This window comes from Triturus cristatus, chromosome 6, assembly GCF_964204655.1.
Source record: "Triturus cristatus chromosome 6, aTriCri1.1, whole genome shotgun sequence".
Lineage (NCBI taxonomy): Eukaryota > Metazoa > Chordata > Amphibia > Caudata > Salamandridae > Triturus > Triturus cristatus.
Genome location: NC_140589.1, coordinates 306,297,883 through 306,318,874, shown reverse-complemented (window position 1 = coordinate 306,318,874; position 20,992 = coordinate 306,297,883). Strand labels below are relative to the sequence as shown.

The window sequence follows — 20,992 nt, the reverse complement described above, 5'->3', positions numbered from 1 at the left end:
GTTGCTTCTGGGGGCAAGTTTAAGTTTTGTGAAGGTCTGTTGGGCTTGTCTAGTTGTTCCTGTTGATGTATACCTCTCCCTGCTTCTTTATTTGCACCATCATCAACATACAACTTCAGCCTTAAAAAGGATTTTAAATTACAATTCGTTTGAGCAGAAGAAGCATTTCTTTATCTGTTCTCTAAATGATGTTATCACCTATTAACAGTAATAAGGTAATCCAGGGGTTATTACCCTTTTGACTTCTGACTACTCCCTCTAATTGTATTCTTGTCACTGTTACCTTGCAGTGTCCATTGAGTACTGGGCTGATAATCTGTGGCTGATGCCTGCTGCAAAAGATGGACGCTAAAGACTGCGGCTGTGCCACCGGTGGCTCTTTTTCATGTGCTGGGTCGTGCATGTGTGAGAACTGCAAATGTACATCCTGCAAAAAAAGCTGACGTTCCTGTTGCCCTGCCGATGCGATAAATGTGGCCAGGGGTGTGTGTGCAAAGGAGGACTGACGGAGAAATGCAGATGTTGCACCTAATTTGCTGATTGGTTTATCCAGTGCCTATGGGGCTGCTTAACACACAAGGAATTGCACTTCTTTAATATATTTTTCTTTATGGTGCAAATTACTTATCTTAATTTTCAATATTATAACTTCGTATACAATCTAATAAAGTAACCTAAAAAGAAATATTCCCACTTAATCTTTATGGGGTCCAGGGGACCCCCACTAAGACAATATTGGAATCCTGGGAATACACTGAGTCATTACTGGAAGCTGGGGACCCTGACCTAAGCATTTGAGATGATTTGAACCACAAAACAATGCACAAAAACACAGAAACAGGCATTCATCAAACAAATTCACAAATGAATAAATATTTTAGCTCAAAAATATAAAAAAATCAGGATTTTAGAAGGAAGGTTTGAGTGTTTCTGAACTGATTTAAATCCTCTTACCCTCCATACTATATTCTATTTGATGCACTTACACAGCTCCCACAAATCAATCTGGGAATGCTAACTTAATTTTTGACCTCCAGTTTCAAATCCCTTGATATTTACAGAATGTTTAGGAGTTTTCAGTAGTACATTTTGCTACCTTATTTCCATACACTTTAATATTCTGTTAATATTATTTAATTTTCTAAGCAGTTGAGTGGGCTTTGCGGACCCCAGGGGTCCCGGACCATAGGTTAGGAACCAAACCCATTCTTAGTCTATTGGAGAGATAGCTTTATTAGGGAAAAATTTATTTTGGAGTTTTTCACTGTCAGGACATGTAAAACTTCATAAATACACGTCCTACTTTTTAAATACCATACAACCTGCCCTAGCCTTAGGGGTGACTCATAAGGGTTTAAATGGAAGGTTTAAACATAACAAAAGGTTAATTTTGCAAGATGAAAATGGCAGTGGCAGGTCTGAGATATATTTTACAGTGCTCCTACAAGGGGGACACAATTAGTGCCGAAACCAACTAGTAGTCATTCATTTACAGGCCTTGGGTACATGTGGCACCAATACTAGGGGCTTCTAAGTAAATAAAATGTACCAATCAGGTGTAGGCCTATTCTATCATGTGTAAGGGAGGAATTTGCAACTGTTTAGCATGGTAGAGTTCTAATGCCATCAAAAAGAAGTCCAGCTAAAACAGGGGAATGAAGGCAAAACATCTCAGGGTATATCACAATTTGGATGTCAGGTCTAAAACCTTCCTGAACCTACTTGAGGGTGCAGCCAACAAGCCAACATTACCTGCTTACTGATATCTAAGAACAGGAAATGCTGGATGTTAAGGTGGGTTGTCCTGCCTATCATCCACCACTTTATTTTCCTGGAATTTGATCATGGGAATTATGTTGGCTAGGCTTCATCCTTCTACAGAGCACCAGTATGTCAGAGACTGAAATTTCAGCACAGGGACAGTTCAGTTGAAGTAACCAGGCGCTCTATAAATCACTTATTATTATTATTATTATTATTATTAATAATAATAATAATAATAATAATAATAATAATAATAATAATAATATTATTAGGTTATTAGGTGGAGAGGTCAGCCAGGACTATGAGGAGTTGGAGTCAGAATGTGTGGGTGGCTGTGTGAGACTGGGAAACAAGGCGGGCAGATGAGTGGGCATGCCTGTCTGGTCTTCACTTTGTGTGGGCCAGCCCACCCAAAATGCAGCTTTGTGACAAAAAATATGATGTTTGCCCTAATCCTCCTACTACATCTTCGGCCTTAATGTCAAGAAAGCCGGGGGTGATGTGGCGGAATCAATAATACACGTACAGTAGGTAAAACTTGAATTAGTCCCTACTTCTCTGTACAAAGTCCCAGAAATTAATAAAATAATCTTTTTTACATACCACCTCTAAATCCAACTGAGACAATTTTTCTTTTGTAATGGACAGATAAAATTATTGCATTCAAAGTCAATTTGTTTGCAACATGGGTTGTTGTGGATTTCGGGCTTGTACACAACTGCCTCTCAGGGAAACCTAGCATACCCAGACATTTATGAAAATTAGATACTACGGGAGTCCAGGATGATGTCACATTTTGTGAATCCCTTGATGTTGTCCACAAGGCCCTGCAAACCTCAAACCTGGCCTAAAATCAGATTTTCCCCACATTCGGTGATGAAAACTTCTGGAATTTTCAGGGATCCACATAATTCCTACCACCCACCGTTCCCATACCTGTCCCGATGAAAACGCTACCCATTTGTGTGGCTGTGCCTACTGCCCATGATGGGAAATATTTATACTGGGGAAAATGGGAGTCCAAGACAAGGTTCACAGGACCACTACCAACTGTCAAACAATCGAAAAAAAGGTTTTCTTTTTAAACATAGTTCTATTTTCTTTCAGGAAAATGGGCTGCACTTAAAAAAAAAGTTTGGTTATTGAAAAGCAATCACAAACATGGTGGTCTACTGGCTCCCACAGGCCACCTATCCTTGTAATGGACTCCAATCATAGTGAATAGCAATTGCGGCATACCTTATTACTTTCATGCATTAGGTCACATTGCAGCCCACTACGATTTGGAATTTTATGAACCAATCTATCAGTCAGTTCCTAAAATTCTTTACATGTCATGGCAAGTATTTTGCAACTATTTATTGGTACATATGTCACCTAGACACACCAAGGATTTTAAATAATCTGTGTACACTAAAAATAGTGTGCATTCAAGATTCATACCTGTTTGAATTATGTGCCTCCAAGAGTACCGCTTGTAATTAGTGCCTTAGTGGTAAGGTTGATGTAACTGTAAGGTCAATTTAGTGGAATGGAGGCTGTGGTGGATTTTATTATGTGCTCAACTTATCAAAGTAGCAGTAGTCAATGCAGTCACTCAATTTTAATGGTAGGTCCAGGTAGTGGGCATTTAAGTAGAAACATACAACCTTAGCAGAGTGTTTTAAGGATTCTGAATCAAGCCTAGAAAACTTCGAGATGACTACTCATATTTTCATTATACACTGTCACCAGGGCTGGCCAGGCCTTTTACGCCACTGAGCATTTCCCTGGTGGGCTGAACCCTTTTGGTGAGTTCTGAAAGCCCAGGGCTGCTCCTGGTGTTTATGTCTCTATCCCCTAAAATGAATTGCAGAATGCAGAAGGCGCTTTCAGAGAGAGATAGGGAGAGAGAGATGGTGAGAGAGAGAGATAAAGACAGAGGGAGGGAGAAGATAGAGAGAAAGTGATCAGAGAGGGATGAGTGAGAATGGGTGAATGGAAAGGGGGAGATTGCGCACGGAGATGAAGGGAGTGGAGAGATTTGGAGCATTTTTGCTAGTGCTGCTTTTGGTTCCAGAGTCTAGCCATGACTGTTGCCATGGCATGCTACTACTTGCTTAGTACTAGGATGTGATGTGAGTGTCTGTTGGTAGACAATTTTCTGAGCTTTAAAGATATTCTAATATATGTTCACTATAATTCCTAATGCTTCCTAATACTGAATGGCAGCAAAGTAATACTGTCATGTCTGGAGACAATTATATCTGTCAATTCTTCAGTATATAAAATGACTTTACATGGTCAAATTAGTTTAGGTGCTATGTGGTACTTTAAAATTTGGAACCACATTGGAGGCAGGCCCCTACCCTGCCGACTTTGGTATTATCAAACCGCAAATGACAAATGCGGTATGTACAAGTGTTTTCGTCATGTTTAACCAATGAATTCACCGTATATATATATATATAATACTACATATTGAACCCTTGGGTTCCATATTAGAACAGTAGCCATTTTTGTGATTGCCCTCACATAGGCTGTGTGCTAAAGGACACGTCTACCTTCTGTGACTTCTCTGTGACCTGTGCAAACTGACTCCACTGCCCGAGGCCAGCCCTGTCCGGCCGGTTCCTTTTACTGCGGCCAACTGGGATAAGCATCAGGGCCCGAGGCATCATAAATTCCTTCTTCCCACACGAACCCTGACTAATCTCTTTCACATCTGACTCTGTTTCCTACTTTATGGCTTGTTTTACGAGCAGGAGGTGCCCGTTTTATTGGGGTCTGCTGATATCTGATGAGGGTTCTGAGCCTTGCTGGGTTAAATGATCGAGGGCTGAACAAACTGAAATGTGGGATTGTCATCATGACTCTGCCTTTTCTTTGAAGCCAAAATATGTGAATACCACTTGTAAAACAGGGGCGGTGTTGCCCAAAGCGGAATATTCTGTATAAAAGAGAAGACTGGTTTTTGTTCTGGAGACTGCCTCATTCAGTTGCTAAGGCTTCTGTGCAACGTAGTCTCACTCATTTGAGTTTAATAAAGATGTCTTTTCATATTTCAGCTTCTTTGCCAAGTTCTTTGTTATATTACTTGCGCCATGAAAATTTGAAGTACCGCAGTTGGCGCCCAACAGCGCGGCATCAATACAAGTGACTATCTGGAGGAGCGATCTTGTCAGAGGACAGAAATCTACTGGGGAGAACAGGACAGAAATCCACTAAGCAGGTACTCTGAGCACCGAGGTTCTGGGGGATTCTTTGTCTCTGCAGCCTAGTATATCTCTGATCTTTCTGACTTTGACTCTCCAAAAGATGTCACTCCCGATTAGAACCCTTTTTGACGTGAGTATTATAAAAGACGTTTGGTTATGTAGAACTTGACAGTTAGAATTTGGATAACCTTTTGATTAGTAAAAATAAAAATTAAGTATAAGTGGGTCGCTCCCAGTCCTTTAGTTCTTTGTCTTTGATTTGGTTATCGCAATTACCAAAGCCGAGGGGTTGGTTTCTTGGTTTGTTGATTTGGTCATTGCAATTACCATACCCAAGGGTCTCGCATATTTGCGAGTGTATTGGTAGAGATAAACCCTTGAAGTTTGAAGCTAGATTAGTGAGCTATAAGATGCCTGATCTTAGCAAGTTTGAAATGTAGCTTTGGAACTGTGAAATTTGTGTTGGCCAACTTTTGGTTTGTATAGGTTTGGATATGCGAATTGCAATTTGTGTAGGCAGGTAATGAGGAGATATTTCTCCATTTGGTTTAGTTGAACGGTGCACGTACGAAAAATACCTTAAGCACCATTTTGATTATAATACTTTTCGCAGTATTTTTGGCATGCCTGTTTGTAAGCTCACATGGAAAAATGTGTTGCTTTTTTGGAAGGTACCATAGTTAAAATCGGTTAGATTTGAAAACATATTTCTTCCTTCGTGATTTTGTACCCCCAGGGAATTAAAATATGACATAATACAAAACAAGGATCCTTCGTTCTGCGCAGTTTTATGAATAAAGATATGCAGAACGATTTTGTTTGGTGTTCTGCTAGGCAAAGCTAGTGAATTGAGCGCATTCACTACTTCTTGGACATGCATCTGTCTGTTGGGCTGTTTATGCAGCCTTTTGGAACACTATTGAGAAGCATTTCATGTAAATATGACTTACAACTAGTATTTTGGTTCAAGTTATAGTCTGTGAGCTGTTCTTTCTTTCTGTCCTGCGTATTGATTTGTAAGTCAACTGTGTGTTTAAATGTCTATGTGGTTTCCTCATTAGTGCAACTTCTGTAAGTAAATTGCGACGGCGCTATTTATGAAAAATGACTAAAGCGTGCGGTACTGTATGTTTGACCCCTTTCTGTTTATGTCTGAAATGAGCTCAATATGTGTTTGTGGGTCTTCTGATGTTTTCAGTCTGTTAAGCAAAATGTTGGTTAATTAATATTAAGAAGAGAAACTTGGAAAAAATACAGAAGTGAACCATGTGATGTGCTAAAATAGCTATATGGCGCTCTTTAATTTATAGAATGAACAATTGTGCACATATACAAAACTGCCGTTAAATGCTTAAAGGATAAAATTAGAAAACACATTCAATAGATATAAATAAGGCCCCAAAAACGAAATTATCTATTTTTGCAAAAGTAAATTAATTTACAGCATTTTCCTTAGATGCATTGTATTAGATGTTCATAGGCAGACTTTTCAGCTGCAGTATATTTGATAGGAATGTTCATTCAGCCAGCACTTTCCCAGTTAAACACGGGTGGAATTTTGCAGAACCGTCCTTTTAAATGAAAGTGGCGCAAAAACGTGACGCGTTTCAAGTTGGGCTTATGCGCTTAGGCTTGTGAGTTAATGTGTCCAAAATGATAGGCAAGAGATGCAGCTTGCTTTTTATACATGGAATTATCGCAAAAACGAATAATTTGGATTTTTTTAAAAAAAAAGAAAATTATTAATCATGGAAAAATTATTTAAAAAAAAAAAAAGCAAGTGCTTTTCAAAATCGTTTTTTAATATTTATAAAGCTTAATACTCATACTATGACCTCCTAGCATTAAAATTTGATTTGAGTTGTGTTGCATCACTAAAATGACAAGCATTCGCGTGTACAATTTTCCCTTGGCGCAGGCGCAAACAAGCTCATTTTTATAAAGTATAAGTTATTATTTCCAATGCCTGACTCATGGGTTATGTAATAGACATTCTGGTAATGCATAGTATGCAAGAAAATTGTAGGATATTCATTTTTTAATGCCTGAAATATCAAAGTCGAATTTGGGTAAAAACACTGTTTAACTGCATTTTCTTTCATTCAGAGTACTTTTTAAAGTGTCTCAGGCTTCAGTAAATACATACATTTAGGTTTGATATATATTTACAGGTTGTGCCTTCTTATGATTCAATGAGTCAATATGCCAGTACAACGGCTTGTTTTAATATCAGGGTTGAAGGTTCTGACTTCAGCTGGGCCTACTGAGAAGTTCATTAATTTAAGGTTGATGAAATGTGTACCATTGCATAGGATTGCAACAAGCATTTATTCTAAAAACTGGTATGTGTGTTATTAAGTTTTGTGAATTATTCACAGTACATGTAGTTTAATGATCTGGGAATAGAGATAATTTTTTCAGCGCCTAAAAAGGAGAAATTATTTTCAAAATAGAGTGAATTATTGCAAGTTAGGAGGAATTAGGAAGGCCTTCTGGCTTTGACAAATTCAGAGTGGCAGAAACTGGGGGCTAGGAGAGATGCAGAGACTGGCTCAAGTTACGCTGCTGCGATGCTATCTTTAGTTTTCCCGTAAACAATGGAGTAGGCTGCCACGTTGACATTTATGACCTTTTAAATTAGGGCCTTGCCTCTGTGGAATGCAGAATGACCTTGCTACACGGGCCTCTAAAGGTGGGGTTTCTGGTTTCTCCATAACAACATCACTAAAACTAAAGAACTTAATTCCAAAGGGAAAATATAGAAAAGGGGTTTCTTTGAAAGCCCAAACATCATGTTAAATGCTTTGCAGAACTGATACATTTGTGTCTCGCTCTAAAAAAAATATAAAATGATGCCTGCTAGTTGCTGTTATTTGACAGGAAAAGAAGTGTTGCATTAAGTCTTAGACAGAAAATAAGATGCAGCCCTTTTCTGAAATTTTGAAGGCTACAGGCCTCAGTGAGAACGAATTGCCAATTAAGACTTCTTTTTCACAGTGGAAATTGTATGTGCCAAATTAATATGGAGTGTCAGTGTAGCGATTTTTACTTTCAGAAAGGTAAAACTACGGTGGCTTGATGTTGCCAGGTAACTGACAAGAGGGTAACAGTTAAGTAATGGAAATTTATTTTTGTGTATTTGGTCCTATCATGAATTGTTCTTGCTGGTCCTGTATGTTAGAAGAGAAACAGTAAAGTTATATTTGACAGCAGATTTCCATTGCCTGTTGATCTGCTGTCAAAAGGAGGGTAAAGATTTTAAACCTGACAAATTAAACAGGCCCGTATATTGGGTTTTAGGCTGCAGTTTTACAGTGCATAAAGTACATGACATGGTATTTGTGTGTCACCGCTTACTCACATATGCTATTGTTTTGTCTATGCTTTTTGTGCTTGATATACAGCAAGTATATCTGATGGCTTGACGTTTTGTGCGTTTTTATTATTTTTTGCATGTTTTGCATGTTTTTGTTGTTTTTGTTGCTGCTTTTGATACTATTACAAGTTTACCTGTGTTGTGAGGGGATGGTCATGACGATGCCCATCACTACGCAACAGTTTGTTGAACTTGTTCTGGTTACTAAATTCCACAGCTAATGATATTTCATGCTGTGAACATGAGAGACAACACCTCACCAGTGCATGTCTATTTGGCTATAATGGTAAGGAAAATAAAAGAGATATACAGGATCGAAGTGTGTCACCTGTAGTTAGTCACGTTACTGCCCCTTCCCTTAAAGGAACAGGCAGCCTTATATTTATGTATCCTTGATTGGACCTAAGGATGAAATTATAGATCTGTGACTCAAGGTGGCCTAATTTCTATATTACATTAGTTTATGATGTTCTGTTTCCTAAGTAGCATTTGGCTCTTGTTCCTTAAAAGAAAAACCAGGTTTTCATTTTTTTTCCTGAAGAAGGAACTGGAATATTACCTAGGAGTATCATATATGGTGTAGCCGCCAGCAGTAGAGTTAAAATGTATGTAACTTTGGCCTGTGTGTATCACCCGTACTCTTGGTGTTGTGTCACATGCCTGACTATCACCCAAGTAACTTCTTGTTCTTCCTATAGATTTTTTTCCTTTTGTTGCTTCTCCCCTGACTGATGTCGCATGATGCTTAGTTATTGGGGATTTTAGTTGTGTCCTAGTTCCAATTCCATTTTCCGTATTCCTTTCACCAGTCAGCCCATTTAATATTGTAGGTGTATTGTTCAGGTACACACTTCCAGACTGCATGTTTATGTATAATTCCCTTTTGTATGGCCAGACTGGTTTCCAAGAATTTTCCTTTGGCCTGCTTCAATGTTTTCCAGCCTGACTGTCAGGGTAGCGATAGACTGGTTAACTGACTCAATATTATAGTAAGACAAGCTTTCCATATCAATAGGAGATATCTTACGTTTACCCTTTTGAACATGACGAATTTTCAATGTCTATTTTTTAATGTGGTTTTTACCCTTTTGCTCCCTGCTGCTTTAATTTTTGGTGGGATCAGATGTGTTCTAATCATGCAAATATCAGGACCCTCTAGTTCTTGTCTTTTGTTTGCATATTTGACTATTAGCCTGTGTATTGCATATTGCGCCTGATGTGAAAGTTTTCTACATGCCTATGATAATTTGTACCATGTGATTTTCTCTATTGAGATGTTCTAGATAAGGAATTTAGGAACACCTAGATGTAATCATTGAGAAAAAAATGTGTTTGCCCCGTTAGACAATGCCACCATATGTGAAGACATCCATTTAGATAGAATTCTCGTGTAGTTATCTGCCCTTAGATGATGGAGGCTCTCACACGGAAACCCAATTGAAAAGATTAGAGGCACTGTTTTGCCTACTGCCTTTATATTTGTATTGCTTTTTGAGAATGACAGTATATTCTAGACAAAAATTGTCCCATGGCGTGTGGCCACTCCTTTGAAACTCACAGACCACCTGTTTGCAGTCCCCTTGTTATACAACGAACTGTTTAAAGCATCGCACCTGCTTCATCAGAAGGCGTTCCACATCAGAAAAGAAGGAGGAGCTGGTTTTGCCACAGAACCAGAATTTCAGTGCAAAAGAGCGCCTGTCATGTGCTGGTAACCTCTGACAGTGTGCAGTCCCTTGAGCCCCATGGCCTGAGTTTTTGGCCACACACCCCCCTTTCCTTTGCTCCAATGGAAGTGCAGTGCACCGGCGGATCCAAGATTGACAAAAGGCACTAATTCTAGGGCCCATGAAAGAGCAGCCCGAGCGTCCTCTGACACCGAATGATGTGTGTTGGATCCTGAGGATGGTCCCGGGTCTGCACAAGATGATCTGTGCCCATGACCAATGAAGAGCATTTTATTTGTAGTGTCTGCCGCAGAGGAAAGACACAGGTGCACTGCCTTGAGACATTGAGACTTTCGAGTGAGCTGTGGGTGTTTGCCAGGAGGGCACTCCAACTAAGCAGTACTTTTCTCATGAAAGGCTTGAATGGAGAGGCCCATGCGAAAGAAAACAACAGAAGAAGATTTGATGGACAATAGAAGCCTGCCAGAGAGGCTTTTTGAACGGACTCTGGGCATAGTTGGTTTCACAAGAGGTTTCCGTGTGATTGTATAGACTAGGTGTTAGGAGACTGATTGTTTTGCTGGCATTGTTTTAAAGTACTATTCTGTTTAGTAAAAGCAGAATAAAGTAAATTTTCTGTGGAAAGAGTATTTTCACCTCAGAGCATTGATGAGGTTCACCACTGTTTCACCTGAACATATAAAATGCATAGGAGCCCTAAAGATGTTACTAGATAATTTTAGGATTTGCTTTTTGCTTAGGGTTGTAAAAAATTATTATTTCATTTGTAATAGTGGTCACTACTTTCTCCTGTTGCCTATATGTTCTTAATAACGTGTTTTCTAGTGTTTTTTTAAACATGACGTTGTCATTTATGGGTGTGATTGTTTTTCTCTACTCAATTGACTTCTGCACCCGCTTACATATGTCTTTTCCTACTACTGTTTCTTTGCACTCTTTTCACCTTTTAGCTGAACATGAGCAGGTTAAAAGATCAGAATTCGTAAGAAATTCTTTTGTACAGCTTCTGCATCAACACTAGTTAGTAGTGAACATCACTAATTGTTGGGTGTGTGATCTTATGCCACCCACTACAGATAGAGGTATTCCTTATTTTGTCCTGCCATATGTGGCCTATGTGCTACTACATGTGTAAGGAGACGTGTCCCGAGAGAGAGTTGCTAAGTAATAGGATGATGCTACAGCAACAGCTTCATGACTTTATGAATATAGACCTGGACTGAGATTAGTATGAGAATAGTTATTGCCTATGTAAGGGCAAAAGGAGGGTCTGTGGTACTTTAAAATTTGGAACCACATTGGAGGCAGTCCCCTACCCTGCCGACTTTGGTATTAACAAACCGCAAATGGCAAATGCGGTATGTACAAGTGTTTTCGTCATGTTTAACCAATGAATTCACCGTATATATATATATAATACTACATATTGAACCCTTGGGTTCCATATTAGAACAGTAGCCATTTTTGTGATTGCCCTCACATAGGCTGTGTGCTAAGGCCATGCCTAGGCCTAAAGGACACGTCTACCTTCTGTGACTTCTCTGTGACCCGTGCAAACTGACTCCACTGCTCGAGGTCAGCCCTGTCCGGCCGGTTCCTTTTACTGCGGCCAACTGGGATAAGCATCAGGGCCCGAGGCATCATAAATTCCTTCTTCCCACACGAACCCTGAGTAATCTCTTTCACATCTGACTCTGTTTCCTACTTTATGGCTTGTTTTACGAGCAGGAGGTGCCCGTTTTATTGGGGTCTGCTGATATCTGATGAGGGTTCTGAGCCTTGCTGGGTTAAATGATTGAGGGCTGAACGAACTGAAATGTGGGATTGTCATCATGACTCTGCCTTTTCTTTGAAGCCAAAATATGTGAATAACCACTTGTAAAACAGGGGCGGTGTTGCCCAAAGCGGAATATTCTGTATAAAAGAGAAGACTGGTTTTTGTTCTGGAGACTGCCTCATTCAGTTGCTAAGGCTTCTGTGCGACGTAGTCTCACTCATTTGAGTTTAATAAAGATGTCTTTTCATATTTCAGCTTCTTTGCCAAGTTCTTTGTTATATTACTTGCGCCATGAAAATTTGAAGTACCGCAGCTATTGATGCAGCTATGACACAAACCCAGAAAACCCTTACACCATTTGTTCATCGGTGGGGCCCATGACACCGAAACACACATTCATTCAGTTTTCTGGATCAGTGATAAATAGACGAGCTGCAAGACATACGGGTACCCTGTTAGAATTTTACCTGACTAATATATATATATATACATTATATACATTTGATTTTGGAACTGTCGGTTCTAAACATAAAGGTACTCCGCTGTTTCGGTCGATGGACCAACTAGTAGGAATCAGTTGATGGCGATTAAGTCCAGCGATTAAGTCCAGCTCAATCACAATTAAAACCTTTTAACAATTATTGATCATAACTTTCATTCTAATAACCACAGACTCAGCTTTGAGTTAGCATGACATTTTGTCTAGATTCATTGAATAAATTGAGTAAGTAAAGTTTTATTAGACAAATATTCTAGACATTATTTTCATAAGCATTAAGTAAAGATTGAATAGAAACGGAAAATACTCATTACCCTTGGCCTTAGGGCAATGAAGAGAATGATTCACCAGAACATGAATCGAAGATCACAGGATAGGTTCCCAATACTGACTGACTGTCCTTCTAACCTCCTCAGATAGAATCCCATGACTGTCTCGTTCCTTTTCCCCATCGACGTTCGAAGTCCAAATTGGACAAAGTCTTTTTCAGCATCAGAAAGAAAAATCGTCTTAACAGACAGCGTGTCGTGTTGAATAGATCGATGTAGAATAAGCGAGCATTCCAGTGTCATTGTAAGCACAAGCTCTTTTATACCCTTTACACTAACTTGCTATACCCAAAATTGAAACCTTTTAGGGGCTACATTCATTCTGATTGGTCCATTGGAGGGGTGGTGATGGTCACCTCATCGTCCTCCTTGCTCGAACCGGTTCGCAATCACTGCATACAATAGTTCTCGTGATTCATCAAGTCCAAATGTACTTTAACTTTGTTAATATATTTGTAACATTATTTGACAGTCATGAATTAGTTCATCTTCTGGAGTTCGAGTCTCCCATCCGTTCCCATGCCTTCATGCTTAAGTCTTGGCACAACTCTTGTTTTAGGTCAGTCTGGTCTTAACATTTCTCACTCCGGGCATAAGCCACACACTTGTGACTGGAACTTCTACTCTACTCTGCTCATGCGCGGGTGTCATCTTTATTCATCGCACGCAATCACGTCTCTCTGCAGCAGCCTAGCAGGCCCGAACGGAACTAATATGAAAACAACATAGCAGAAATTAGACATAGACATTAAGCCTTTCTGTTTACCACCCACCATTGTAATGACCCGTGTTAGGTGTTACCTAGCATAAGCGACATTTAAAGCCATCTGCATTCTTTGCCACAATATAATTTTACTACAAACGAAATACATGCAAATTACTTCTACTTTCTACACAAATCACAAACCCATGTTAATTTAATTTCACATTTGTAAATAAATTAGATTTCTGCAATGCCAGTTAGTTTCCCGCGTGTAGTGTCTAATTAAAAGTGCATTTGTTGATTAATACATGCATTCAAACAGTTAGTATTTTTAAAGTTATGAAGTAATTAATTTCGAAGGGGTACAAAACATTTGTGTATTTCCCCTGCTCCATCAATTCCCCCCTTTGGTGATTTTTAATATCACCACAATAACCATCTCTACCAATTTATCAAAAAAACGTGTTTCTTGTCCTTTTTCATTGGTTAGCTCAAACAATTGTATTCTTCATTCTGTCTCTTAGACTTGTTGTACATGTTGCGTAACTTCTTCATGCAATTTTGTAATATTCTTTATATACCTTTGTATATTCTGACTTTTATCTGGAATGTAAGTGTAGCAATGTTGTACCTTCAGCATTCCACAGACTCCTCCCTCTATCGCCAAAGGAATATCAAGGGCAAGCCGATTTTGCATCACCATAGCTCTCATGGCAACCATTTCGGTATTTACCATTAAGAACCCTCCAGCAGTATTCTTTGATAAATGATCTACTATTGTTGAAAATTTCTGAATCTTATATGCATTAAAAGATATACCCACTGCTAGTATCAATGCTGCAAAAATGTCACCTATTATTTCTGAGAAACTTTCCCTTCTTCTACGTGTTAGTGGTTTACCTATCTCGTGAGTTCCATTAGTTCCTCTATCTACATGAAATATCTTTGGAAAGACCAGGCCTAGATAACATGTTCTGTACCAATGGTCCGGCAACCTATAATAAGCTTTGTCCCCACAAATAAAATAGATCCCTGGGAATACTGTATCTTTTCCTCCTTTGAATCCCCACCCCCGTATAATTCTCTATGTATCTCGGCATTCACTAGCACCCACAAAATAGTTGTCATGCAAAGTGTTATCTCTATGAATGCACAATTTCCCTTGTTGTGGCAAATCTAAACCTATTGCTACATTAGTTTCACTTTTATCATAACTTCCTTCCTCAAAACCCCAAGGTGGTGTTTTCATCGTTTCTCCTGTTACTTTTCTTTGAAACTTAACCCTTCTATCCTCTACCATGTCTAAAAATACTTTTTCTTCTTTCTTTAATCTACAAGTAAGATTATGTCTAAATGCGTAGTCTAATGTTAATTCTTTTGTTTCTAAGAAAAGCTCTTTAAGAACTTTACCAGGCTTCACCTTGTTTAGTTCAGGAACTTCAGAAACTTTAGCAAAAACAGCATCCATATCAGTATAGTAATATTGTAATTTGCCCTTTTATAAAATAAACTAGCCAACACACTGCAAGTTATTCCATACGTCAAAGGAAGGTGATGATATGTTACACCCTCTGTCACAGATGCAGGTAACTGCATGCAGACATAACAATCCCTAACATCCATTGTCTCTACATATTCATATAAGAGCTTTGTAAAAACATTCTTAGAAAAATCATTTATTGACCTGTCTCAATGAGGCTCAGTATTATCTATCAGTGTTGCAGTATTCTTTGTGTTATGTGCCTTATCACTATTCGTTTTATTGTTCATCCCAGACTTATTTTCTGCAGTTAATCTAAGTGGAATAATTATTGCTAAAACAAACCAAATAAGCATCAGTAAACCTGTACAGTGAAAACACATTCTACACCATCTGTGTAGGAAACAGCACCTAGATCTTATATGTTCATTCTCTGCCATGGTAAACTATAATCTGGTACGCTTCTTATGCCCATGAGCACAAGTGGTAAAGCATCTGGCCATTTGAGTCCTGTGGCTAGACACATTTTCCCTAGCCTATTCTTGATTGTGTCATTTACTTGCTCAACCACCCCAGAAGCCTCTGGTCTGTAGGCACAATGCAGCTTTTGTTGAATGTCTAATGCTTCACATATCAGCTGGATAACTTCATTTTGGAAATTACTTCCTCTATCTGTTTGTATCGTTACCGGAAAACCATAATCTAGGAATTCATTCTCTCAGTAGGAGTTTTGCTACAGTAACTCCATTATTCCTTCTTGTCGGATATGCTTCCACCCAACGAGAAAATAAACAGATAACCACCAGGACATACCTCAGTCTGTTACTCAGGGGCATTTCAATGAAATTTAGTTGCATTCTGGTAAAAGGACCTCCTTCACGTCCTGTTGTTCCCAAACTCACTACTGTTTTCCTTCCAGGATTCAACTGTTGACATATAAGACATCTTTGACAAAGGCTTTCAGCTATAGCCCTAAATTTTGAGTTGTACCAAGTCTGTTTAAAAAGTCTGATCATTGCATCCCTACCTATGTGTGCCTGTCCTTGGTAAATCCGTGCCATGTTAGAGATCATGCTATCAGGCATAACTGGTCTTTCATCCCTTTAAATCAAAACTTCATCTTCCTCTCTTTGTCTACAGCCTGATTTTATCTATATATCTTTTTCCTCATCACTTGCTTCTTCCTGCAATTGTCTCACTTCTTCCCATGTTTCAATTATGTTATTAAACATCAAAGGACATGAAACCTGTTCTTTTTCCCTCCTCCAATTCATTGAGGTCATATGTCTAGCACAATATTGAGCTATCTCATCAGCAAATTTGTTACCCTCTGTAATGTAATCATCTCCATTCTTGTGTGCAGCACATTTTACTACCGCAATCTGTTTAGGAGCTGTATCGCCTCAAGCAACATTTTCACAAACTCACCATTCCTAATTGGAGATCCTGAAGAAGTCATGAATCCCCTCTGGGACCAGATCTGTCCAAAATCATGTGCCACTCCGAAGCCATACTGGCTATCCGTGATCACAGTGATTCGTAAATGTCTTCCCAGTTTGCAAGCTCGTATCAGAGCAATCAACTCAGCAACTTGGGCTGAACGTGTTCCTCTCAAACAAGATGCTTCCATTATGGTTGCCACCGTACATACAGCATACGCAGCACTTAAAATTCCTTCTTTCATTCTCAATCACGATCCATCCACAAACATCACATAATCTGACTCTTCTAGAGGTTCATCTCTGATGTCAGGGTGGAGCTTTGTGCAGAATTCAAGTACATCCAAGAAATTGTGATCAACATCATCTTTGACCTCTGTATTTACTGCATCAGGCAATAAAGTGGAAGGATTCACACTTATGCATCTCACAATCATTACATTGTCTGCACCCAAAATCACCTTCTCATATCTGGTTAACTGGCTATGTGTCATGAACTGGGTCTTTGTTCTGGTCAGAAGGATTTCAACTGAATGTGGGACATATACCTTTAAAGGATATCCCATCACAATGCCTTCACTCTGTTCCAGACTCACACAAGTAGTTGCTACTGCTTTTAGACATCCGGCACATGCTTTTGCCACTGGGTCCAAAACAGCTGATTCTTCCATGCCTTTGTACTAGTACCAAAAGTGCACATCCGTCTCTTTCACTACAGTACAACTCAAATTATTTCTCATAATCTGGCATTCTCAATGCTGGGGCTTCATACAACCTGTTTCTTAGTTGCTCGAAAGCTTCCATCTCCTCCTCATTCAGCGCAATTGGATCTTTTACATCACTTTTTGTTAATCGCTGTAAAGGTATTGCAATCAATGAAAATCCATTTATCGGCAATAACCAACCATTCCGAGAAACATTCTCACTTCTCTCTGTGTCATTGGGGCTCTGATTCCTTTAATAATCCTGATTCTTTCTGTTGTTACTTTTCTCATCCCTTTTTCAATCTTATGACCTAAATACTTTACTTCTTGTTGGCAGAACTGCAACTTAGATGGGTGCACCTTATGTCCTCCTTCTGCCAAATGATTCAATAATGCGATTGTGTCAGTAATACATGCCTCTTTGGTCCTCGATGCCACCAATAGGTCATCAATGTACTGGACCATAACAGATTTCTCAGGCATTTTCAAACTTTCTAGTGATTTTTTTCAGAATCTGATTAAAAATGGAAGGGCTTTCAGTATACCCTTGAGGAATTTGGCACCATGCCAAAATACGCTCGCCAAACCGGCAGGCAAATAATGGCTGGCTATCAGGGTGTAATGGAATTAAAAAGAATGCATGGCACAAATCAATAACTGTGTACCATTCTGCATCATGAGGAATGTGTTACAATATTAAAGCAGGGTTTGGTACATTTGGAAAACAGGGAACAACAATTTTATTCACCTTTCTCAAATCCAGTACTATCCTAGAGATTCCATTAGGCTTTTTCAATCCCATAATAGGTGAATTGCATGGGCTACTCATTATTTCTCCCAGGATCCCTTTTTCAATCATTTTATCAATCACTGGCGTTATTCCTTCAATAATTTCTGGCGTTAATTTGTACTGTGGGGGATTCGGGTAAATGGCTTCTTCTTTTACAGTAATTTTGACAGGATCAGTTCCTTTCATTAGATAAATATCTTCACCTGTAAGATCCCATACATCAGTCTTCACTTTTCCTTTCAATTTTATAGGGATTTTCTCTGAGTCAAACACAGGAAATGTATCACATTTTTCTGGTTCAAGTTCTGACATAGTCATTTTTTACAGAACATCATCATCTGATGTCAGAAAAGCAATACCATCTAGGGTACAGTAGATGGTGCAGTTCATTTTACAAAGTATATCGCGTCCAAGTAAATTTACGGGACTGGAATCGTACACTACAAAATGGTGCATTTCTTTAAAGGGACCAATTTCCACCTCCACTGGTTTTGTAAGAGGGGTTTTAATTTGTCTGTTGGAGACACCTACGACTTGGATGAATTCTCCTGAAGGAGGAAGGTTTGGAATCTCAACTGATCTTACAGTAGAACGGATAGCACCAGTGTCCACAAGGAAAGCAACATTTACACCATTCACCTTTCCATCCACAAATGGACCTGACTGATCTACCTATAGAGTTTCGCCAAGTACGCACTCTCCCTCCTCACCTAGGCACCGTCATAAGCTTTCATCCAATTCATTTCTATCCGGCTATAGCCAATACTGTGAACAGCAGCTGCGCGCAGAATTTTCTTTTTCCTGCTCTCCACCGTAGAATCCTGCCTCTGCACTGTATCTTTGAGTATTTACACACTTTGGGAGAGGTGGCTGCGGCACCTGACTCTGTTGAGTAACTACCTGTTGCTGTGGCGGTTGTTGGTAACTCACCTCATTCTGCACCTGTGGATTTAATGATTTATACTCTGTATTAACTTTTGGAGGTAATTTACACTCGTTTTTCCAATGCCCTAATTTTCCGCAATTATGACATGGCCGTTTCTTTTTGGCTTCTTCTATATTTATCTGACCTTTTCCTTTACCAATGTTTGGTTTTATTTTGGTATGCCCTGCTTCATTAATCTGTTTAATTATCTGGGCTTCTTGCTGTTCTGCAACCTTCACCTGTGCCCACATAGCCTTTTCTTTGAGCTTACGTTGTCTGGTCTCAATGTCATCACTACAATATTTTGCATACCTTAGTACCTCATCCACTGTACTAGACTGCCAACAAAACATATGCTGCTTAATCATTTCACTTATCTCAGGTCTCAAACCATACAGAAATCGATATACAAAGTGACTCATGTCTTTTCCACTCAGATTCTCATTTCCACTGTACTGTTTAAAGCTAGAAGCAACCTTTCATAATAAGCGTGCACAGAATCCTTAAGTTCCTGAGTTGTTCTATCGATCTTTACCCAATCTGTTTCTCTCGGAGGAATCTTATTTTTCAGAAATGTGATTGCCTGCTCATATTTTTTCATTACTTCTGGACCTGGGGCTCCTGTTTTTGCGTCTCTAGGATATTCTTCCTTTGGCCAATCTATTGTGATTTTACATTATGTCCACAAATCAGCAGGTACAACAATCTCAAACAATCCATCCAAATCTTCCCACAATACCTTTGAAACCTTTACAAACCTTTCCACTTGTCTGTACCATTCTACAGGCTTTTCTCTCAATCTTGGAAAATCATTTGTAAATTACAATGTATCCTGTCTGGACCATGGGACATGTACATAACCTCCTCCTGGAATTTCTCTCATTGGACATTCTACTAATGTTGGTTCTTTTTCTTTTACTGGAAAAGCTAATGTTGCTTTATCAGTCGTACCTTCTTTTCTCCTTATCCATCCACTTCTCCATCAGTCTACATCTCAAAATTTTCTCAGTAACACAATTAGTTCTTTTATCTGTGTTAACCGGCCTGAAGTGTTCAGATTTTTGATATCTTTCTCAATAAAATCTACTCTGTAAGGTTTCTGTAATCCTCTAACTTTTGACAAATCTACTCCAAATTCATTTGCTGTTTCTTCCAATTTTTCATGCAAATTCCTAGCTCTCCAAGTACTACTTTTACACATAAACATTAATTCATCATCCTGATATGTTTTTAACCGATCTGTACCAATAGTCCCTAGAATCAGTTCTTCCATGTCTATTTTTATTCTAACAACATCCAAAGGTTGTGGTTCTGTATCTCTCTTCTGCAAATTCTTGACCGACTCATTTAAATCTACTACAGTTGGACCCACAGGGGTCGTATTTAAATCTACTCTATTCACTCTTTTCTCTGGTGTTTCAGTTGCTGATTCAGCTCCCATTGGAATTTTGTTTATTGGACTCTGATTTATTGTCAAATCCATAGGTGGAGTTAATCTAACCAAATCTTTTGTCTCCCTAACTTCAGGATAACTCTTTTCTGGTACTTTTTGCATACTGGAATTTAAGGGAATCGTTAAGGAATGTTCATCTATCTTTTGATTTTCAAATACTGGTATCACTGAACCTATATTTACTGGCACAGGTACAGCTTCTACATTCTCTGTCAATTATTTTATCTTTTCAGCCAATTCTGTTGTTGTTCTTGCTAGTTCAGACGCATTATGATTATCAGGTTCTACAGTCTGTGGTATTTTCTGTCTATTAAATGGACTATTTATTTCATAAAATCGTTCTGGGATTGTGATTCATTAGAGTTTCCATTGGCGGTGCATTTGTTGTCACCACCGCAGAAGCATGTTGATATGGGGGGGTCTTTTATGTAATATGCCCTCCAGCAACTCATCATCTGTATCACTTGCTCCATACCCACACCTTTCTGGTACTGAATGCTTCTTTTTCTCTGTACACTTTTTCCCTATTACTTCTTCAGCTGTTCTAGCAGGAAACATACCATCCGTCATATTAGGTACCGCCATCGTCTCATCCTGTCTTCATGATTCAAACCCCATAGTCTTCCAGGAATAAAACCATAATCCTTTGTACCTCTGTGTCTCTCTCTTTCAAACATTTCATCTTCCCAGTCACCAAGGCCTTCAAACAGAGTCGGTCTAGGTCTTGGTTCAAGTTTCATCATTTTATTTCTGAAATTTCATAGTATAGCTGTGCTAAACGAACCAGTTTCTGGAAATGCCAATGTTCCATCATTTTGAGTATATTTCGCCCAATTTTCCAACCAAATACAAGTGTGAAAGCCATATT

The 20,992-nt window shown here is 39.0% G+C and overlaps 1 pseudogene; it reads left to right on the top strand.

Moving 5' to 3' along the window:
* Positions 1–333: 333 nt before the first annotated feature.
* Positions 334–532, top strand: LOC146816784 (metallothionein pseudogene; annotated as a pseudogene).
* Positions 533–20,992: the final 20,460 nt, after the last annotated feature.